This window comes from Sarcophilus harrisii, chromosome 6 (assembly GCF_902635505.1).
Source record: "Sarcophilus harrisii chromosome 6, mSarHar1.11, whole genome shotgun sequence".
Lineage (NCBI taxonomy): Eukaryota > Metazoa > Chordata > Mammalia > Dasyuromorphia > Dasyuridae > Sarcophilus > Sarcophilus harrisii.
The window spans coordinates 229,236,729-229,261,342 of NC_045431.1; the positions used below are offsets into that span (position 1 = coordinate 229,236,729).

General features: G+C 34.2%; 2 long non-coding RNA genes and 1 pseudogene across 3 annotated transcripts in view; all 3 read left to right on the forward strand.

The window, feature by feature from the left end:
* The window catches only part of LOC116419925, a 43,050-nt gene extending 40,597 nt beyond the window's left edge, over positions 1 to 2,453 (forward strand). The window contains exons 2-3 of the long non-coding RNA XR_004230250.1: positions 1,411 to 1,466; positions 1,915 to 2,453. This is a non-coding gene — a long non-coding RNA (uncharacterized LOC116419925). The remainder of the gene's footprint in view (positions 1 to 1,410; positions 1,467 to 1,914) is intronic.
* A 50-nt stretch (positions 2,454 to 2,503) lies between these two features.
* The window catches only part of LOC116419924, a 53,566-nt gene continuing 31,455 nt past the window's right edge, over positions 2,504 to 24,614 (forward strand). For both annotated transcript variants that reach the window (XR_004230248.1, XR_004230247.1), the window contains exons 1-3: positions 2,504 to 4,335; positions 12,752 to 12,832; positions 15,578 to 15,642. This is a non-coding gene — a long non-coding RNA (uncharacterized LOC116419924). The remainder of the gene's footprint in view (positions 4,336 to 12,751; positions 12,833 to 15,577; positions 15,643 to 24,614) is intronic.
* Positions 9,016 to 10,466, forward strand: LOC100927033 (annotated as a pseudogene).

Genomic DNA, 24,614 nt, shown 5'->3' on the forward strand with positions numbered 1-24,614 from the left:
GACAAATTCCCAATGGCCATTCTTTTTTTGCCAAAAAGGACATTTATTTAAGGAGAAGAGATTACAGAATTAAGAGGTAAAAAAGGCACCAGGAATCTTAAATATGAAATAGATTTTCGAGAGCAATAGGGTTATCAAGTAAAGGAGTTTGGAAGAATCCATTAAAGGAATATACCATGAGGCCTGAGTACATCATTGACATCTTCCAGTAGAAAATATTGTTTTAAGAAAAATCCTATTAAAAATACTAGAGAGTATAGGAATAAAGTTTTCCTTAAAATTATCAGTAGCATCTATTTAAAACCATCAGCAACTGTCAATAAAAAGTTATTTTAAAAAAAAATCAGCAAGCATCATATGTAATGGGGACAAACTAGACCAATCCCCTACTAGTAAGATCAAGGATGAAACAAGGTTGCCCACTATCACCATCTTGGAGGAAAACCTCCCTGGAAGTCTTGTGGAATATATGTAGACTTTCTTTCAGGGTTCCTTCTTCAGCAGGAAGTTTCTTCAAAGATATTATAAATGTTAGCTTTATTAATAAGAGAAGAAAAAAAGGAATTACTGTAGAGAATGAGGAAACCAAATTATCACTCTTTGCAGATGATATGATGGTATACTTAGAGAAACCTAGAGAATCAACTAAAAAACTTCTAGAAACAATTCACAATTTTGGTAAAATTGCAGGATACAAAATAAATCCCCATAAATCATCAGCATTTCTATATGTTACCAACAAAGTCCAACAGCAAGAGATATTAAAAAGAAATTCCATTTAAAATAACAGTAAAATATAAAATATTTGGGAGTCTACAGTTTAGCACCCTAAAAGTACTAGTTAGCTATAGGGATAAAGATACCATAAGGCATGGGGAAGGGGAGGGAAAGAAAGACACTATGAGGCTGAACAACATGGCGGGCTAACCCAAAAGAGATTCAGCAAAAATGGAGTGGGTTGTGGACATATTTATAGGGGAAATTTAACCTCAGGGGTTTGATAAAACTTGGCTTTTTGAATGAATACAATAAAGGAGATTTATTCTTCTACAGGGGGTAGACTTGTAAGGTTGAGCTGATCCCCCAAAATGCCCTAATCTGCTTGCCTCAGGGAGTATTTTTATCAATACTTCAGACTTTCTCTGCCAAACCCACCTACTGACTCAGGACCTCATCATCCTAAATCAGCAATCATAATCATGGATATTCCTATAATGCTTTAAAGTTTGAAAGGTACTCTATATAATATATAACTCTATGTTTCATATATATATATATATATATATATATATATATATATATATATATATATAAAGTCTACATTATATTTCATTTGATCATTTCAATACTATAAGATACTCCCAATACTCCTTGTACTATAGGAATTTTTGGTTTTTTGCTGTTTTACAGATGAGAAAACTAAGGCTCCAAGAGGATGGTTGACTTTTCCTATGGCTACACAGCTAGTAAGTATGCTTTGAACACTGTTCTTCTGGGTTCATGGTCCCACACTACAACTTTTAGAAAGAGTTAATGGACCTTCCTAAGTTTCTTTCTCCTAGGGACTGAGTCAAGAACTGAGAAGAACCTGACTCATGACTGCAATGATAAAAAATGAATTCATTTGTAAATTAAAACCAAAACCCAACTCACAATACATAGTTGAACCTTTGAGATGAAGTTTCAAGAGCTTGTGTTCCCAACCCTAATCCCTTGCTTACAACCAGTCACTGGTTTTGATAATTAAAGGGAATATTAGAAAACATCTATAGCCAAACTTGATTTAGAACCAGGTGCTTAGAATCCTTCCATTGTAAGTAACCTGGGATCCCTTACCTGTCATCTGGGGTTCTTTTGTTGTTCCTTGGAACTTTTCAATTGTTTCTAATCACCATGTTTGTTTTCTTTTTGAAGAAACTTCCTGCTGAAGAAGGAACCCTGAAAGAAAGTCTACATATGTTCTGCAAGACTTCCAGGGAGGTTTTCCTCCAAGATTAATAGAACTATGATGGCTTTAATTGGTTGTTCAATATTTTAATTTTCTATTCATTTCCCACCTGAAAATCCTTTTCATTTTGGGGAAAATGATCTCTTCAGGCCATGATTTCTTAAAAAAAAAAATCATTACATTGAGTGAAGAAATGGTCAGCCTTTATATTTTTTAGCATCTTGATTTATTTCATAAGGAGCTCTCTGAGATAGTGCCTAATACCTAATTTATTTCTAAATCAAAAAAAGAAGAGCTCATTTTGTATTGAGTATATACAAAATGGTTTCCAGCTGATACATTACCCAAATAAAAGTGTGATATGCTGCAAAGAGTCCAGTATTTGGAGTTGGAGGTCCTGGGTTCAAATCCAGATTAGCATTTATTATCTGTCTGATTTTGGCTAGTAGTCACTTAATCTTTGAGGGGGGGGGTCCCAGTTTTTTCAAAAAGGAGAGAGTGGAATAAGTAGGTCTTCTATGAAGTCCTTTCTACATCTAAAATTATGATCTTAAAACCAAAGCCAAATTGCTATTGATTTCCCCAAATAGCATTGTCCACTAAGGTAGTAGCACATAAAGGATAAAGACTAACAATGGAGTCAGGAAAACTTTGGTTGAAGAACTGCCTTGATCACCTATGGGCTACGTATACATGACTATGGGCAAATAATTTTTGGTGACTCCAGGTAACTCTATAAGACTATAAATTATTTATAATAATGTTGGTGAATTTACAGATCTAAACCAAAAAAACAACATTAAGGAGGGAACACTGGATTTGTTATCAAAAGTCTTGGATTCAAGTATAGATTCTGCTATTTAATGCCTGTATTATCTCAGGAAAATTAACTTTTCAGAACCTCAGTTTCCTCTTTTGTAAAATGAGGAGATTGGACTACATGATCTTTGAAGTGTCTTTTCCTGAAATAATCTAAATTTGAAGGCTACTTTCTTTTCTACTATGTTCTACACAGCCAAGGTCTCTTCTAGCCCAGACATTCAGAGTTCAATACCCTGTGGTCAATTTTCTCCATTGTCAAATGAAGAGCTGGACTAGATGAGTCCTATGTTCCCTTTCATCTCTAAATCCTATAATCATGGCTGTCAGAAGTAGTTCTAGTAGACAAATTACAGACTATTCACTTGAAACTACAATTAACTATCCGGCCTGGTTTCCCATTTGTTAGACCTTCAGTTCTCAAGCAAAAGCTATATTGTGCTCCTGGATCTTTTGTTTTCGTTTGTTTGCTTTTTTGATAAGTACTCCCACTCCCATCAAAGACATTGTTAGCAAAGTACCGTACAGAAGAACGTTGACTCTGTGCTCATCTTTCTCTTTCAACTCCTCCTCCTCTTCCTCTTCATCATTATCACCAATCCCTTCTTGTCATCAGTTATCAAGGATTCTAAGAAATAGAATTATCATTTGGAGACTTTATGAGTGGGGCTCAAGGGTGTACAATGATCCTCTTGTAGTATCTGTAGCTATATTGACTCGACAGTTGTTAAAATAAAATAAAACCTCAAAGAGCATATAGTACCTCTGATTAGGGACAGACTCCACTTGCCATTGACATCAATAGGACGTGAATGCGGATGGAAGGCAGTCAATCAGGAAAGTAAGCTGAGGCGACTGGGAAGGCACTTAGGGTAAAACAAGGCCCTGAGTTGTTGAGAATAACTCCATTTAGAATTCCAGGCAATATCTCTCCCTGGAGCACTTGTCACCCTGTGGCTCTGAGGTAAGTATTCCTGAAAGCCTCTCTTGGCCAGTTGCTTCAATAAACAAAAGCCTAATGACTGATTTGTATCTTAAAGAATTATCTGTATCTGAATGTATCTGTATCTTAAAGAATTAATGGAATAAAGGGTAACAATGGGGCAGGGAAAAACGGGAACCAGCAAAATTTCAGGGGGTGTCGGCAGGCAGGATTGTTGTATTCAAGCATGGGACCTTTGGTGGACTCAAGCTTTAATTGTTATTTTACTGGAGGAAGATTTATAAAGGCAGAGGGTTGGTTTTTATTTATTTATTTTTTTGCTTTGTTTTGCTTTTTTTTTTTTAAGGATTTAAAGACTTTTGAATGTTCAGCCAATTAAAATCTTTGGCCACTGAAGTGCTCCATGACTAGAATGAAGAGTCTTTAATGAACTGGAGACCTTCTTTCTCCCAGGCTTAGCTGCCTCAATGACACCGAATGTGTGCTCCTGTAACAAGCCATATGAGGGAGGGGTATTAATGGTTGATCAAATCCTCTAATGAAGGGATCATTTTCCTTTTGGTCTTCCAGGAATTGGAAGAGAAGATAAATAGGACTTCATCCCAGGGAGAAGGGAAAACTTTGGGTGAGGATTGGAGAAATGCTTTTTCTCTGTGATGTCCTTGGTCATGTCTTTCTTCAGTGTCTGGCCCACAAATACTCTGTTGGCTAGTATTACCAAGTTCCTCTCTCTTTTTAGTTGTTTTGGTTCAAAGAGGTTAAAGGCTAAAAAAAAATAGTCATGACATAAATTTGATCCAAAATTATATGAAAAAATCTGTTTACTCATCATAGTTTTTTAAGATGTATAGCTATGAAATCAAAAGTAACTTAGAGAATAACAAAGTAGATTAAGAATAAGAAAAAAACAGGAAATGAATGGCACAGACAATAAGGAATAAATTCAATTCTCTATTTTTTTCCTTCCAATTGTTACTTCTACAGAGACCAAAGTTAGTAATCTCTTGAAATACTTTCCTTTTTAAGACCCATTTCTTCCTATGCAAAGTAAGGGAAATAGCCAAGAGAATCTCTAAAATCTTTTCCAATTGCAAAATTCTATGATTATCATTCTACCCTAAATAATTATTTCAGTAAAGCAAAAATCTGTGATTTTTGCCAATATCAGTATTCAGTCAACCTGGCCATGATGGAGGGATGTAGTATAATGGAAAGAACACTGACTTTAAAACGAGGGGTCCTACGTTCATATTCCACCTCTGGCACTTACATGTACCCTTTTCAGCAAATCACTTAACATTTCTAGGCTTCAGTTTCCCTATTTGTAAAATGAGGGGGTTAGATTAAAATTTTTTCTCAAACTTTTGTTAATTCCATGACCCTCTGTTCTCTGACCTTAGCTAGGCTTGTCTGCCAACAACAAGCCAAACAAGACCATATACCTCAAAATTATCCAATAGGACACATTCATTTGGTCAGGTGCTAAAGAGAACCATAGCACCATTACATTATAGGACTGAAGTTTGGAAAGCCCTTGAGCCTCAAAGGTAAGGCAGAGATAGGGAGTGACCATAATGGTTCAGTTGGACCCAGACCAGGTTTACTTACTGATCCCTCAAGTTCCAAGGATGAAGAGAGTTGGATTTATGTACCAATCGTGTCATCAACAAAAACAGAGATGAACAATAATGTCAACAACACTACCTGTTCATCAGGAGGAACCCAGCATCTGTGAAAATGGTATAGTATGTCTTCTTACATGATTAAATCAATAGAGTGTACCCTCACACATACACCCCACAACTATTATCTCCATCAAATTATTTTCATTTTTAAATAAAATTTCAAATGGCCTCTCATCAGCTCCAAATTTAGAAATATAATAATAGAGATCCTTCAGGGAGCTGTGGTTTTTTGAAAAAAAATTGAACAAAAGTAAATCAACAAAAGCCACCTTTGATTTTTTCAAAAGGCTTCTGAGACTCTAAGTGCAAAAATGGAAGTCCTTGGATCAACAGACAACATGTGTCTCTGCTATTTGGCTCCATCAGCTATGACTCCATCATCCCCTGTGATCTGCAAAGCTGGTTGGGATCTCTATTCTTTACTATCTCTGGTCTCGAGTCCCAACTTGGCAAGAAGGGGAAATAAATTGTGATGTCTGTTCTCTTTCTTCTATTGGATGTAGGGTTTGAGAGCCAAAATGGTTTTTATTCATCTAATAAAGGGCACTTCCACAGACTTGTTCAGAGGGGACCTTCAAATAATTACTCAGTTGAAACAAAGCTTCATCGGGGTCAGACAGCTGGTTTGCCTGTTTGAGACATGACTGGGGACTTTCATATAATGAATTGGTTTTTTTGGTTTTGTTCTTATAAAGAACTAAACTGCCTGATGGGGCTCAAGTAGACATAACTGAATATGTCTAGGAGACACACTCAGTAGTAGGGAGAATAAGGAATATGGGACTATGTTTGTTTGGTATGTTGCCCTTTTTTTCCTTTTAGGAGAGTGATCGGGACCGGTGATTTCATGAGAATGGGACAACTTCCGATGTAGAACCTCCATACCAAATTCACATTAGCAACTTTATCTATCTGTCTATCTATCATCTAGTTTTTCTAAACACGTTTGTAAACGATTTTGTCTTTCTTAATGGAGAGATGGGGTGTGGATGAGAGAGATTGATTAAAAAATAAAATTTAACTTGGAAAAGTTCTAGTCATAAAAAGTTCCCTGGGAAAAGAAGAAAACATACTTATGAAGCATCTCTTATGTGCCAGGCACTGTGCTAAGTGCTTTACAAATATTATCTTATTTTATCCTATACATTGTTGGTTAGCAGACGCCTTTCTTGCTTCCATTTTACAGCTGAGCAAAGTGAGGCAAAATGAGGATGGGACTTGCCCAGAATCACACAGCTAGCCAGTAAGTGCCTGAGGCTAGATTTGAGTCAGAGTTTAGCACAGTGCCTGGCATATAGTAGGCACTTAATAAATGTTTATTGATCAGTTGATTTGATTGAGATCTTTCTGACTCCAGACCTAGTACTCTAATCTATGTGCTACTTTGCTGCCTCATTGGCTGGGGCATATCCAGGGTAATACAGCCAGTATGGATTAGAAGTGGGATTTGAACTCCTATCTATTGAATTCAAAGGCTTACCATCTCCACTTCCCCATTCTACTTCTCATACTCTGATAGGAAACGCACTGCCCTGGTTTACTAGTGTCTAGCTGGCAAGGAGAATTGATGTTAATATTATCCTTTGTAATTTCCCCCTGATGCCCAGCATAATACTTTGCAAATAACAGGCATCCAACAAATACATGCTGAATCAAACTGAAAAGATGCTTTCCAAATACCTCCTGGGTGACTCTTACCTAGTCAGTGATTATTGGGAAGCTCATTGTAAAAGCTGAACCACTACAGAACTGGGCTTCCCCTTGCTTCCCACAAGAGTCAAGCCAAATGTTGCCTCAATGACCCAGATCCAGCAATGTAGCTGGTACAACATTACAGAGCCCCAATTTGGGGGGCCCTGATATAAAAGGGAATCCCTTCCCTGTCAGTCTAAACTCCTACTTCATAGAATTCCAGATTAAGAACTGGGAGGGAATTTAAAAGTTTAATCCAATTCTCCTCAATTTTACAAAAGAAGAAACTGAGGCTGAGAATTTAAGTGATTTGATTAAGTTCACACAGATGATAAGAGGTAGAGGAAGGACTGGAAAGCTGTAAGCTGCCATTTCTGGAGGCTTTTCCCTCCAAGCAGAGGAATAAGATAGAGCTTCTTCCAAATAACTCGAATTCTGTGGATAAGACTTTACTCTGTTTCATTTTGGATTTTTATTAATTGTCCTCTCTTGGCCAAGCACTGTGCTAGCCCATAGTTTACAAAGACAAAAGGGAAATTGCTCCCTTTCCTTAAGAAACTGCCATTCTATAGCTTTCCTGCTTCCTTAAGGTAACCAGGCTGGATTAATCGGCAACACTTCACAATGACAGCACCAAACTGATGGATGCTTCACAGCAGCCATTTCCAAAGCACCAAAAAATAAAAACGAAAAGAGACTTTCCAGGTATCTTTAAAAAAAAATGAATTTTGCTCGAGTGATATATTTCTAAGCCCAGCCAATTAAACAGTTTGATATATTCAGTATTTAAACTTCTAGGCCGGGGTCTGGATTTTCTTTCCCTAGCTTTGACCTCCTAGGAAGAGCTTATTCTAAGTGGTTGAAAATAAGGGATTTCATGAAAGTCTTTTCTCAGCAATAGAAATTGCAGCTGCCAATGGTATAAACTGACCTTTCATGGAATGTCTGATTCAGTAATTTTATTAACTCTTTCCACTGGAACACGACCCTCTCCCAGGCAGTGAGAAGAGGGATAATCATAAAGCCCTAGCTTTTAAAATTTTTCTCAAACAACCTGCACAGAGAAAAATGGGCTGCCTTTGGGCTTCTAGCATGATCAAAGAAAGGGCAGCATTGAGGTGTCAGTCAATAAGCATTTATTCATGCTTACGATGTGCCAAGCACATCAATGTACCCACTTCTGTCTAATGCAAATTGGCCGATTGCTACTGTTGGTTCTCTCTTCTAATAAGGACTGCCTAAAATCATATTCACTGGAACAGACCACTATTGAGTGGCCATTGGGCATTTGGGGAATTGAATGCAATATTTTTGGGGGAAAGAGAGGAATTCTCTTGTTTGCTCTTTGCTAGAGAGAAAGGGGGGAAATGGTTTATTCCTATCCACAAATGCTTGAAGAAAGCCTTATAGGTTCTTATTTCTATAACAGCAGTTCTCAAAGTAAAGTCTGAGAGTCTTTCAAAAATTCTGTGAAGTCAAAACTATTTTTATGATGATACTGATGATTTGATTTCTAATATAGTAAATAAGAAGGGCTGTAATCCACATAAACCAAAGCTCTTTGGAGTCCTCTAATGATTTTTTAAAATGTAAAGTTTGAGAATCACTGCTACATCATGGAACATTTCTTCATTTCTCTAAAGGAAGTCAAGGTGCAAATCCCAGCTTTGTCTTTTATCACATGTTTGACAACACAAGTTACTTCCCTGCTCGTGGCCAGTTTCCTACAATATAAGATTAAGGAAGTAGATGAAATGTTCTCTAACTTTCAGGTGCAATATTCTATGTTCAAAGTTCCTTTCTAGCTCTACCATTCACTACCTAAAAGCTGTCTTCTGGTTCTGATTTTCTGTATTAAGATCCCTCTTAGCTCTAATAATCCCGTGTTCTAAGGTCCCTCCCAACTCTTATCATCTTGTATTCTAAGATCCCTCCCACCTCTGATATTCTATATTCTAAGGTTCCTCCCAGCTCTGACAGCTTGTGCTCTAAAGTATCTCTCAACTCTGACATTCTATATTCTAAGACCTCTTTCAGTGTTTTGTTCTAAAATCCTTCCCAGACTCAGTACCCTGGAGCTTGGGGAGTTGCTGCCTCGGAATTCCCTTCCATAATTTCCCCCCTCCTCCTTCAGGTCCCTCTCCTCTTCCCCATATAGTTCCAGCATTTGGACTAATTTTTCAGGATGAGGAGAGAATAGGTCCCGGGGTGGGATAGAAGGGAAATTTGCTACCAAGGAAGAGCTGCTTTGAGGAGCTCAAGATGATGGAAGCCTTGGCAACAACTGACGCTCAGAAAATGGTGCACCAGTTGAATGTTCTATTGGAACAGGAATCCAGATGTCAGCTAAAGGTCTGTGGCTCGAAATTAGTTGAATGTGCTCGTGAAAATGGCCCTTGGATGACTAGGGAACTTTGAAGTCAAAGGCCTTCTTGGCCTAACTCAGTTCTTTGGTTAGAGACTTTTTCTCTAGTTGTGCATTTGCTGGATGGATATCTATTAAAATGAAAGTAACAGCCCAAACATCTTAGAGATGTGTGATAAAATTGCTTCTATCTGGCTGTGAAATACACAAAAGAACAGAAAAATGTCCCATTAGCCACTGATTTGACCTAATTTAGCCAATACAAATTCAGTTTCTGATGATAATCTGAAAAATTGTATTCGAGAAGATGTGTTGAGAAGTCTACCACTGCCTTTCAGTTTCTACAGCTCTGTTATTCACTCATGCATGAAAACTTGTCATTTGAAAGGAGGAAGAACCTAGATTTGGAAAGACTGGAAGCTCGGCTTAAGGCACGCCACTGTAGGACTGTTTTTCTAAAGCAAAGCCTTCTGTATTGCATTGTCTATAATTGCACTGGAGATCCAAGCTTAGAAATGTGGAGAACTGACAGAAGGAGTAGAATATCTTCAGAAACATTCCAAGATAAATTGCAAAGATCTAACCTTCTGGCAGGAACTTGTAGTAAAGTGCCTACCTGAATATTCATCAAACTAGTATTCTAAAACAAATGTTCAGAAGTAGATTGTGTCTGGGCGTTCTGCATATCACTTGAAGCTTAGTTATTACAAAATTGCTCATCTTCCAACAATCCTTGAAACTGGGTCTTAATAGGATTCTTATAGTGAAGAAAATCAACTATTTTGAAGGCTTATATCACATCAGAACTATGGGATCCAATGGATTTAAGTTATAAAGGCTGTAACAGAGCAACTAGTTTAGCATTGATATGTTTAGACTTGAGGGGGAAATAGGCTATAGTTGGAAATTGATTATGTATGCTGCAGTTGGAAATATGTTTAGTTGGAAATATGTTTGGGACTAAATTATGATTCTCTTTGAAGCATGTTTATAAAAAAAACTAAATTCAAATGCGAAACGCTAATAATATAGAATAAGGATGGGAGACTACACTGCAAAGTGAGTTAATGATCTAATCTAGTAGTATCTGGATCAGTATACTGATTATAGGAAGTACTGATGGCCAGATGAGATTGACTTTAAATGATATTATTTCACTTGTGATTATGCAAGTTCAAATCAAAAGAGATCAACTTCAGAAAAATGGTATGATGCACTCCAGTATAATCAAGGTTACTGGTCTATGAGGCAGTATAAACAACTTTGTTAAATCCTAAATAACTAGATAATTCAATGATTCTAAAGATTAATTTCTGTAGGGCATAGTTTTCATTTAAATTTGATGATTAAATTCTCTTAAAATTTCAAGTATTCAAGATATTCAAGTAGGGATCATCCTAGGAAGCAAATGATATAATTTGCAAAGTTTTGTATAGAATTATTTATAATTTCAATATCTAGCCCCTTAGAAAAAAATAATTTCTATTATACAAGCAACTCTCAAAGTTTGCCAGTCTGAAACTTCAGCCGTGCCCTCCTAAAGCAATAAATGTTAATGCCAACACTCTAGAGCTTTTAAATAAGAATTACTGTTGGTATGAAACTGGACTGTAAGTGTAGAGTTTTGTATTTAAAAGCAATGCATGTGGAATGTACTATTGGCATAATGTTCCTGTAACAATTCAACTTAGAGAGACCAAAGTGAGTTGTCTATCCAGATTCAAGTAAGCATTAAATTAATTGGCTAATTATGTGGTAGTTGAAACACTTAAGGCTAGTTGTAGGTTAATGAATCTAAATTGGCATATAGGGTTGGGAAAGCAGATAGTTAATAAGTGCTTAACTTCCACAATAGCTATAACTAGTTCAAATTTCCCTTTGACATCATGGTGGAAGGGGGGGAGAGCAACAACAAACAAAATCTTCCTTTTAAAGATAAACTAAAGAACTACATTATGTCTCATATGACTTATGCTTCATTTTACAAAGCATTTTGCAGATGCATTCTTCAGTTACTTCTAAACACCTGATTTATTGAAGAATTTCTTTTCTAATTCATTAATGCAAACTTAAATTGGCTGAAGTAAGCTAACAAAGTACCATTATGTTCTGGTGATAAGAAAGTGACCTTTCAATAAAACTAGTGAAATGTAAAATCCTTCCTAATTATGACAGTCTATGTTCTAAGTTTTCTTTAGTTTTGATCCTCTGTCTCCTGTGTTTCATGTTCCCTTTAAGCTCTGACAGTCATTCTATATTTCATGACCAGTTTAATAATATATAAATTAAAAGAAGTCTAGAATAGATGTTCTCTATAGCCCCTTCCAGACTTAACTATCCATGATTCCACTTTATTGGCTAATCTTTAAAAGAAGGGCTGAGCAAGATAAAATTCAGCTAGTTTTTAAAACATATCTCTGCCTATTTGGGGAAAATTGGAAGAATCCAAGCAGATGAAAGTGTTTCAGGGCTTCGAAATGTACCTTCCTCATACTGAGACTGAAGGCAAATCAAAGGACACAAAACTTGGTGATCAGACTAATACAATCCATGCCAGCCCTGAATCTTGTACTGGTAGGCAGACTGGTGAATTTAAGAAGAAAAGGGAGATAATGGTTTTGATTTTTTAAGAAAGACAAAATAAAAATCACCAAAAGTGCAAGAAGAGAGCTTAGAGACCCTGAATTATGATTGTGTTCAACAACCAAATTCATCAAAAATGTACATCCCATCTAGAGTTAGCAATTTCATAAAATCACAGATTTATATGTAGGAGAGATCTTAGGGACCATCGAGTCCAATACCCTCAATTTTATAAGCATTTTTTTTTAGTATAATCATTCTTAGAAAAATTTGAGAGCTCATGCTTGATATGATTGAAAGAGAAAGAAACTCAGCTTTATGGGGTTACCTCCATAAAAATAATAGAAAATGACTTGGGGAGAGATAGAAGATAGAATAGAGGACCTAGGTTCAAATTCTGACTTTACTATTTTGTAGCCAGGTGACCTTGGTCATGTTAGTTAATTTTTCTAGACCTCATCTGGAAAAAAAGGACATTGGATTGGGTCTTCTAAGATGCTCCATCACCAAATCAATGGTTCCAACAACCCATCACCTATTATGTTAATTAGCAACTAATTTATGTCACTGAAATATCCATTTCACATTTTTTGTCAAAGTTATTCTTTAAAAGAGACAGATGTTTATATAAATAAACAATAAAATTGGGTGGGGGAAGCAGAGGAGAAGAAAAGAGATCCCATATTATTAACTCTTTCTGCAATGTTTTCTTTCAGATAAGAGGAGAACTAGAAGATGAAAAGACTTTTTCAGCTATCCAACTTCTGGGTTTCAGTACAAGCAGCCCAACTCAAATGGTATTTACCAATGTCCTTGTGAAATATACATTTGGAGGAGTTAATATTGGTAGAATATGTCCAGAACACAACTTAGTAATTACCCGAGTGCTAGACAGATAACTAAATGACAACAAATTTGGAAGATCTAGGCTCTTAAGCATGAAAGCAAATAAATGTATCTCTTGGGACCTTTAACCATCATATATTTGCCAAGATTTTAAAACAAACCAATCTTTGTTAACCTCTTCAAATAATTTTCAGTCAGAAAAATAGGAATAAGAGGGGTCCAGTGATTTAGAATGCAAATCTACCATCCCCACAGCACTAAAGTATGCAGGAAATTTGAAGGAATATTAACAATAGATGAAATTAGAATACATTGAAATTAAAATGGACTTTGAGAACAATTCATGACCACAATTGTCCTTGACTCCCAAGCATGTCATCTTTCCTGTGTTAGAAGTATGGCACTTAAAGCAAGAACAAAGTTAAATTATAGCAAAACAATAGGTTTAGTAATTGGTACATTTCACCTCTAATATTGACTTGGGAGATGCAGCTTTGACAGAATTATTGTGATTCTTTTGGGGGGGCTCCCTAAAAAATTCTAAGCCCCTTAAAAAATGAAATGGAAGCTATGATACTTTCTACTTAACAAAACTGAATGGTCAAAAATTAGCTTCCCCAAATTGCTAAGCAAGTATGATTATAGAGTAAAAACAAAACAAAACAGAATTACTACTAACCCAAACAAATAAATTTGAGAATATAGTAGCTATGTACCATATATATATATATATATATATATATATATATATATATATACATAAAACAGCAAAAACCTTCACTAAATGAATGTAGTAGAAGTAATACAAATTTAAGAACAATTAAATTTTGTTTTAATTTAGTTTCTAAAGATTTTTATTAGCAATTTGATCAATATAAATAAAAACATTTTTTTAAATATCAAAAGTAGAACTAATCTCAAAAATTTAACAAATTACTGATTTTCAATTTCCTTACTACTAGTTATTATTGAAATAAGCATCATGTTGTTCTTTTTAATTTGTTGTATCATTTCAGCATCAGAATAATTTGCAGATAGCACTTCTAATAATATATTTTAGAAGCTCCAGCCCCTTTTACAATAAATGAGCAAATAATAATTGATGAATTTTAAGAAAGACTAGATTTTATGCAATAAACCTTTGATTTTGGATTTTTCCATCTCAGAAACAAGCATGCAGGAAAGAGTATTTAAAATATATAATTTCCTGCTTAATAGACTTTTGGTTTTATATACATATAAACTGGATTGTAGATTATGGGTTATTGGGATTTTTTTCTTCTTTTTTTGAGGACAGTTTTTAAAAGAAGCTACAGAACAAAGAACAGAGAAACACTGAAAGTTAAATTATATCATTTTTATCAAATCAGAACATTTCACTGATGGCAAATTGATAACTAATAGAAGTTCATTTTCCATTGAGTCTAATTATATGGCTTCCTGTCATTTTTTTAAAAATGAGAAATAGCTATAAATTCAGAACTTAAGTTTAATCCTCTAGGTTTTGATCTGTTCAGGTAGAAATAGTATTTTTATGCTCCTCCTGAACTTAAATGTTATCATTTTTATAGTTTAACATTAAGCAATAATTAAACTATTCTTTTATCAATGTATAAATTTCCCTGCTTGGAAGAAAACTTTCATTAAGAATATTTTAAACTCTGTACTTGCTCTAGGAAAAAAAAAAAACCTTAAATATCTTATATTTGAATTATTAAGAGTAAAATCAGTTTGCCTGCTCTGAATCCATGAGGTTATTTTCATGAAAATTAATATACCTTAAAGCCTTTGTCTCTAAATAGTAGTAGTTGTTTTCTTTAATCTTAAAATCTGAAAATATTGAATGGTTATATAACTTTGGATTTCTAAAAAATGGATTCTTTATTTTTTAAGAGAGGAAAAAAGCAGCCCCCAAAAGACTGTCTAATTCCTTGAAATATATTGAAAATTTCTCTGATGATTATAAATAAACTCATTTATTTTTCTGGATAGAAAGGCTTTTTAATCTCTTTGCCTATGGTTATTTTTTTTCCAATTCAAAAATTATTCAGTCTGAATGGTTTGATTATATTTGAGAAATCTGGCTAAAAGTATCAGGAATTTATATTTTAGCTCCAAGTCTTTCCCCCTTAGACTTAAAAATTGAAAAAAAAAAAAATCTCTATTGACCCTACTAATAGAATTAAAAATTCTGTTTTCAATTGAATTTAAAATTCAATTGAAAAATTATTAGAAATTTTAATGCTCATATTTCTTTATCCTTTTGGTTAGAAGAAAAATCTCTAATTTATTTATTTGTTTGTATATTTTAAGCATTGGAGAAATTCCATCATTTTTGCATTTGGATATATATTATATATTGGAAAAAATACTGTTCTGTTCAGTATTGTTAACATGTACAACATGTAGGTAAATAATGTACATGTGATATACATATATGTACAGATATTCTCTATATTTGAAAATGCATATTTAAGGAATAGATTTGTGATTTGATAAAGAGAAATTAACCAGCAGTAAGAAACAAAGCCATCTTACATAAGCAAATTTTTATTCTCATGTTTCTTAGGATATTAGACTAAAGAATGAATTGCAAAGCAAAGAGGTCTTTTGAGTTTGCTTAGTTCCCACCCTTTTATGGATAACATTACTAAAATAACCTTCCTCTTCAAATTTTTCCATTTGTCAACTCCTAGAATGAAATAACAGCAGCTGCAGCTGACCAGAAGCTTCTTTGCTGTCCAGTTTTGCCAAGAGAATGGTAAGTTTTCCTTTAAATATTTCTTTAGAAGCAAAGTAGGTACAATTTTGTAGAACTGAGGTTTTGAGGTTTGTTTGGTCAGTAGATTTCTATAACTATGCTTATTATTTGCAGCAATATAAAAATTAGTAGGGGGAGGAAATAAAACAGTATGATCTGACTACATAGAAAAAAGAGAAATAAGATATATGGAAAATAGGATTCACTGAAGAAGACTTTACTAGGAAAAATATTAAATACAATTTAAAAAATAAATCTGTGACTATATCTAATTTAATAGAACTAATATATATATAATTTTGAATAGTATTAGCAAAATAGCCAGGAGCAGGCAAATTTTAACAGGTGCTAATGGCAGGTATGACAGATATCAATTGTTTTATTATTTCAAATATATAAAAGTTTGGCATCAGAAAAGCAAAAAAAAAAATTCTGGATTTTTTAAAAAGACTTTTTAAATTACATATTTTGGCATGAATAGAATCAGTGATAAATTTTCTTTCATATTGATATTGGATACAATAAACAAAAAGAAAAATGTTTATTTCTTCTTGAATTTGATCTATTAAATGTCTTAACTCTTCAAAGTCTCATGTATCCATTTTAATAAAAAATAACATTTTTCAATGGCAGCTCTACATTTTGCTTTTAAAATATATGGAATTCATAGTTTATTTTTCAAAATGTGGGTTTATGACTTAATAATTAAAAATAAATTCTTAATAATATCATACATAGCTAAAGATTGAAATGAAATTATCTATTATGCTATTTTATTATTGTATGATATTCTATCCCATTCTTTGGGCATGCCTGAAAAATATTTCCTTATGAGATAGTCATTTTGGATCTACTATTAAACAGTTTTTAAATTAGAAAGACCTTTTAAATTTTTGCAGCTTAAAAAATTTTTCATTTTAAAAATCACTTGCATAAATTCCAACTTCTTAAAAATAATTTTCAATATCCTTTTTAAATTACCTTGGTCATTTTACCCTAAAATAATATTTCTAATTGATTTATATCTATTATTTAGATTGAAAGATATCAATGTAATCTTCTTGAAATGTTCATTTTTAAAATCCCATACAAGGGAAAGACTTTATCATTCTTAAAGCTGAAAAATATATCCTGTGTTCTAGAAAATTGGTATGTAAGTTAAATGTCCTTTTATTTTCCACATATCCTTTTCTTTGATCAAGAATTTTTAAATTGTCATTATAAAGTGCTAAAAAATGTAGCATTTCCTACTACATTTTAAGTTCTTGTTTTTAATATTGATAATAATAGTATTTTATTAAACTCCATCAACATCAATGCAAAATGCATTGGTTTTATAGTACTTTCTAAGTATCTACTAATTTTTTTTGAGGCTTCTGTGGAAAGGAAAATAGCATTTAAGTACTAATTTTTAAAATTCAAGGATATAGGTTAAAGTTTCCTTTCCTCCTATTGATAATGCAACTTTTTTCCCTCTCCCTGCTGACCCCATATGTTTTAATGCTGTGGTATTGCCACCTTTTGTTGAAGAAGGCTCCATTTGAAACTTTCTTATGTTTAAGAAAAATATTTTGTCTGGGGCTATTCTTGCATAGCCCTTGACATGATTATTGCCCAGTGGTTGGTAACTATGACCTCTTCACTTGGGAATCCAAATATTACAAAAAACCTCTGATCTTGATTGCTTTTTAGCTTTTTATTTAATCCATTGCTCAGCTTCCCTATGGCTTAAAAATATTTTTAATTCTTGAGTTGTATTAATTATGCAGAGGGGTGCTGGCTCACAAATCCAAACCTAAAAAAAAATCAGATGGTAAGAAAATATTTGAAAAATAAGATCCACAGCTCAACTATTTTTGTAGGCTACTAGCATGTGGATAGGTGCATTTGTGATTCTATTTTAGTGAGGATTAATGGAAAGGAACCCTACAAATGTACCCCATTAAAGATTTTAGCCAGTTTAAAAAAATGTCATTGGCATCCATCTGGAAAGATATTTCATGTGCTAAAGATGTTAATTTAAATGTCATTTTAAATACACATAACCAAGTGGATTCATGTTGGTAGGAGAGTCTGTACTTAGGGAAATCCTTCTCTTCTTTATCTGGTTACTATGATTTTTAACTCTACAGTGTTCCAAAGTGGTATTGTTTAGCCAAATGGTACTGTGTGGTATAAGCAATGAGCATTTTTTTTCTATTCTGTTTACTTCTCTACTTCTGGTTCCATCTTTGGTTTTGAGTTGTGGTTTTGGTTTTGGATTTGGATTCTGGTTGATGGTTTGTTTGTTTGGTGTGATGGCTTGGTCCAAACTGGAGACCTCCAGATGTGCAGCAATTCATTTGCAATATAGACTTAGATAATCACTAGGGAGCACTGAGGGTGACTTATCCATGGTCATGTCAGCTAATATATTTTGGGCAGGTCTTAAATCCAGGTCTTTTTCATGGCAAGTTTCCCTTCCATTCAGTACCCCACATTGTTTCTCTTTTCACCTATATGATTTCCAAATGCAGCATGAATTTTTGTGATGTCATATGACTGATTGATCTAAAGTTTTCAAGATTATGAATAGAGCAGTTTAAGAATGGCATACATTCTGATAAATTAGTGTAATTAATTAATGTAATCCACTCTTTATAGATTCCATACAATGGCTGGGCATTTATCTGCAAGTGGCTGAAACTCGAATTTATTAAGCTTCTACTATGTGATAGACACTGGGCTATACAGTATACAAAGACAAAAAGAAAAAAATCCCTTGTTCCAAGGGAACTTACATTCTACTTGAAGAGACACACATGTATACAGAGGGGAAAATGTCAAATATAGACTAATTTTGAGAAGTAGAGAGAGGGTACTAACACTTGAAGACATCAAGAAAGAACAAGTATTTAGATTAAAAGAATCTTTCTCTAGTGAACATTTCCCACCCCTGGCACTTTTCCTTCAACTCACTGGATTTGTATCTGTTATTAATTACCCAAGGAGTATCTAACTAGGTAAATAGTTGGTTGGTTCTAGAAATGAGTTTTTCTGTCTACACTACAATTGCTTGTTGTTCAGTCATTTCAGTTTTTTCACATTCTTTGTGACTCTATGTATGTTTGTCAAGTGGGGTTTTCTTGGCAAAGATACTGGAGTAGTTTGCCATTTCCTTCTCTATTGGCAAATAGAGATTAAGCGATTTTGCCCAACATCATACAGCTAGGAAATTTCTGAATCTGTCTTTGAACTTGGGTCTTCCTGATTCCAAGTCCAGCACTCTATCCACTGGGCCATCTAGCTGGCACAACTACATGGTACTGTGTTCTAAAATGTTGCTGTTAAATTTGTGCTATGTATATCACCTGGATTTGGAAATTGCCAATTCAAATAAAAACCAGTTCCAATTTTGAAACTTCCTGAACTTGATTGGTGTTCCCAAACTTTCCATGATTGTGCTGAGTGGATCTGGGTAGATTTATACTGATGAATGCTAAAATATCTAGATAGTTCTGGTAAGGTAAATGTTGCCAAAATAATTAATATGAAATGAGATGGTGCTTTAAAAAAATTTAGCACATGATGGACAAGTAGCATCCTGTCCTGTAATAGAAAGTCTGCAAGATTTTCAGACAGAGGATTATTTTTGTTGTTTCTGTGGTTCATTTGTGTCCAATCAGTTGACTATTTGCTATATGTGTGATTTGGGGCAACTTATTTTATGTCTCTGGATCTCAATTTTTTCATCTGTAATGGGAAAGACTGAGCTAGATGTTATCTAAGATGTTGGCAAGCTCTAAATTTATGATCCTATGAATAATCCAGTCCTAAAGACCTTGAATTTTTTCCTAGCCACTTCAAAAATAAATCCGGTCCATTCTTTAAATTTGCTGTGAAAAATAATCATGGAGAGAAACTATGTTAAAGCAATAAACTAAACTGTGGGTAGAAGTAGAGGATCCAACTACCCTTGTCCTTTGTGTTTCTATGAAAAAACTGATGCATTTTAGATAGTCTAGTTCTGTGATGACACAGCAAAAGTGACTAAAGACTGCAAAATTGAAAGCTAATTTATGTTTTTACTTCCATTTAAGTTGTCTGAGTGGGATCTTTGGCCCTCAAGAAAGAAGGCAGTTTTAATTATCATTTCTGGAATAATGTTCCTTTATTTCTGAAAATTGAGGCTCTTTGCTGCTTAAAAATATAGATTATATTATGAAATAAAGGAGGCAGGAGGTTTACTTGAGTTAGGAGATAAGTTGTTCAGTAGTTTTTTTGTTAGTGTCCAACTCTTTGTGACATTTCTTGTGACATTTGGGGTTTTCTTGGAAAAGATACTGGAATAATTTGCCATTTCCTTCTTCAACTCATTTTACAGATGAGAAAACTGAGGCAAGTAGGGTGAACTGATTTGTCCATGATCTCAATAAGTGTCTGAAGCTGGGTTTGAACTATCTTTTTGATTCTTTTGGACCACTAACTGCCCAGGAGATAAGTAATAGAACTTTAAATTTTTTTTTTAAAAAAGAGAGTCTTTAAGTCTGTGTCTGTAAAAACCTGGGTAGAAAGAATTTCATCAGGGACATGGCATTTCAGATGTCTCTTTACAAGGGAAAATGAGGTTGCATTTGCCCAGACTACTTCAGAAATTGACAGCAGGTCGGTTGCAATTAGAAGTCTGTAAAGGATTTTACTTCTGAAAGTCTTACCCTTAAAATCCCTATGAGAAAAAATTTTTCATGTGATCAGTAAATGGTGAATTCTGATTGGTCCTCCCTGAATCTATCTCATAAAAAAGAGATGTTCACCTGGCTGAACTTATGGATTATAAATGTCCTAAACTTAGGCATTATTTGAGCTACAGACAGAATGAGCACAGAATGGATGGAAAGCTGTACCCCTCTCATTCCACCATTTTGTCAATCTTGTTGTAAATTTCTATGCATCATAAAGACCCTTTTGGCACTGTGCATATTCTTTGGTGTTCTAACTAGCCCAAGATATCATGTAAATCCATAGGAGAGTAGTTGGTAGTTTAGAAATAGGTGTGCCAGGCACTGTGCTGGTCAAAAATTAGTGAAACAGCATCTGCTTCAAGGAAATTTCCAATCTTTTATTGTCTTTTAGCACATACATAGCCAGGTCTTCTTTAATATACAGGGGGAAAGGATTATTTTCCTACTCATCTTTCTTGTCAGGACACACCTAGACACAGAGAAGGATGGATAGATGCCTAGGAGTCATACACTGAATAATGACTATGGGTCTGCAAGTAAAAAAGGAAAGACTATTCCAGGTCGGTGGTTGTTGCTTTCCTTTCTGTGGATTCCACCAATGGGAGAGTCCTCCCTCCTTCACTTCTTGGTAGAAAATAAGCATTTTGGGAGGAGGGTCTTATTCATTTTGTCTTTTTATCAAAACAGCACAGTGCCTAGAATATAGTAGGTGTTCACCAAGTGCTTGTCGGATTTATTTGAATTGAATCTAGTAGTCTAGCCATCCCACATTCCTTCTATGACACTTAGGTACACTTCTTCTGACAAAAGGAAAGAACTGGGCTGGGCAAATAGGACTTAATAGTATCCAATGTTGTTATCCCATTGTGATGGGAATTAAAATGCCAAAGATGGCACATTGAAAAACTGGCCAGACTAAATTCTCTAATTTAAAAATAGTCTATAACACTTTCCTAGGCAAAAATATTTTTTAAGGTTGCTTAAACAAAAAAAGTTCAATATCTTTGTTTTCCAAATGAGAAAAATGAAAGGCTGTGGGTCAAATTGGAAACAAATGTCAAAGATGAAATTTGAACCCAGGACTTTTGTCTCTAGAACCAGCAGTTTTTATTTGCATCATCAGACCATCTAGTCATACACATTTAATATATATACAGCCAGTTCAATTATCCAAGGACTATTTTTTCTTCTTTAAGGGTAAAATATTTTCAATAAAAAAGAGTAATATATAAAGATATATTTATTCTTCTCTCATCCTTTCTGCCTGCCTATATACTATTGTAGGAATTATTGACCGCTAAACCAGGTAGCAATAGAAAGAAAAGGAAATGAAAAAGTGGTGACTTGTTTTTAAGTACTGGAAAAAATTTGAGGATAGAGTTAGGGATTTATCTTTAAATTCCAGTAATCTATGGGATCCCATTACATAAAATACTAAAGAATTAATTGCTTTGCATAAATACTATATCTGATTATATGAAGATTTTATGCTAGAATAGATAGAGGACTGGACTTGTTCTCAGAAATATCTAGATTCTAATCTTGTCTGTGACATGTTCTAGCTGTGTGACCATGTGTAAGAAACTCCAATTCTCAGTAGCCTTGGCAACTCGCTGAGATTATAAATTACAGATGAATTGTTGGTCTGTGTTAGTGGAAGGAATTTCCAGAGCAGGAGTGCTCTATTAGAACAAAATCACAGCTTTGGGTGAAAATAAAAATGGTTTTGTAACTATGTACAAAGCATGGTGGCATATTAATGAACAGGGGCCTCTAAAGGGAGAAAGTACATGTTTTATTCAAGCTACTGTTTTCTTAGTTTTAAAAAAAATAGATTCAAGTGGAATATCTGATACTTTTGTTCCTATGTGAGGTTATAGTTACCTTTTTTTTTTTTTCCAGAAAGAAAATCCAAATAAGCTGGGTTCCCAGAGAAACAAAATGTCTCCTTTTTAGCAAAGTTCAACCACATGTGAATCAATAAAATAACATACTTTTAGAAAAATAAATCACAGAACATTTTTTTTAAGGAGCTTAATGGATTTAAGTGGGAGGAAGATGGAGAGAAAAGGGAGTTGCTTGGGTATTTCTGGCAGTGTTCTGGTTTGAGATGGCTCTTTCAAAATGGCCTTAAGACATAATAGGAACTAGAGCAACACCCTCCTCACCCTCCAAAAAAGGACCAGCATATCTTGCTAAACAAAACTGAATTAGAGAACCCTTGATCTGGAAAGGAACTTAGAGATCAGCTAAGCCAATTCACAACTGAAAAACATCTGACTAGCATCATCCCCCCATCATTACCTTCTCTGGTATTTCTATGGTGCTTTAAGGTTTGCAAAATACTTTATAGATATGCTCTAATTTGATTCTCATAACAGCCCTGGAAGGGGGTGGGGAAAGTACAATCATTATTCTTATTTTACAAATGAAGAAACTGGGGCTGAGAGAAGTTGTTGGGTCTTACTCCTTCCATGCAATCTTCCGGGCTTACCTAGATGAGAACATCTACAACAAATGGTCCAAAAATCCTCTGCTTGAATATCACTATGGAATATGAATCCATTATCTCTTCTGCAGTCTATTCTACTTTTGGACAGTATTTTCTTCCTTTTCTCTAGCAGAAATCTATCAGCTCTGTCCCATCAGTCACTTCTCTAGGAACAGTTGCCTGTACCTAAAACCAAAGAAGAAGGATTAAAAAACCTGGATTCTCAGCTTTATTCTTATTAGATCCTCAGAAGGACCATAATAATCCTTTTCTTAATTTTCTCCAGTAATAAAAATGAAAATCAGAGTTAGCTGGTCCTACTCTTGATAGCTGAATAGAAGACATGGATTTCTACTGATATGTTGTCAGTTGCAAATATCTAGAAAATCTAAGGGAGAAAACAAATCCATCAAACAAGTGATTTTGCCTGAATTTTGTAGGTGATTGAGGAAAAACTGATTTCTTCTCAAACCTAAATGAATCAATCTGACACCAGATTGGTTCTGATAGCCAGGTCTCAATTTCATCATTTGTAAAATGATGGAAAATTGAACAAGATGTCCCTTTAAGCAACAGATCTATGTTATCTGTTGGACTCCTATTTGTATAAATATGGGCAAGTTGTTTTAACTTCTCTGAAAGTTATTTATCTCATCTGTAAAAACAGGAGTCATAGGATCATATAGACAGAGCTGGAAAGGACCATAGTTGTTGTCTATTTCAACCCCTGCTCTGTTTTACAGATGAAAAAAATGAAATGCAAATAGGTTTAATAGTTGCCCAAAGTCACAAAGAAAGCAAATAGCAAATGAGGGTTGTTGCATAGAAACTACTTTGTAAATTTTAACGTGCTCTAGAAATTGGTTCTTTTTTAATATTTTAAGCAAAATAATATCAATAATGACATATCTTCCAGAAATATAAACTCCAACTTTTGTACTTGTGATCCTCCTGTCTGGAGAAAGATAAGCATGTCTCATATTGTTTAGGGTCCTATAAACTCATCCAGAGCATTAAATATACAGTTACATAGGAGTGTTGTTGTTTGAGATTTGTAAATTATTTAAAGTCTTTAATTTGATAAATGACTTGTGTATGATGAAATGGTTTTGATGACTGCTGCTTTGTAATAGTTTTAGATCTGGCACAGTTAGGCCACCTTGTTTTATTTTTTCTAGATCTGTAAAATAATTTCTTCGGAGTTTGGTATGGTACTGGATAAGGAGATTAATTTAGGTAGTATTGTCATTTTTATTATATTAGCTCGGCCTACCCACAAGCACTTGATATTTTTCCAGTTGATTAAATCTGACTTTATTTATGTGCAGTGTTTTATAATTTTGTTCATATAGTTTCTGACTTTGTCTTGTCAAGTAGACTCCCAAATATTTTATATTATCTACTGTTATTTTAAATGGAATTTCTCTTTATATCTCTTGCTGCTGAACTTTGTTGGTAACATATAGAAATGCTGATGATTTATGTGGATTTATTTTGTATCCTGCAACTTTGCCAAAATTGTGAATTGTTTCTAGTAGTTTTTTAGTTGATTCTCTAGGATTCTCTAAGTATACCATCATATCATCTACAAAGAGTGATAATTTGGTTTCCTCATTATCTACTCAAATTCCTTTTTCTTTTTCTTCTCTTATTGATAAAGCTAACATTTATAATACAATAATATTCAATAGTAATGGTGATAGTGGGCAACCTTGTTTCATCCCTGATCTTACTAGTAGGGAATGGTTCTAGTTTATCCC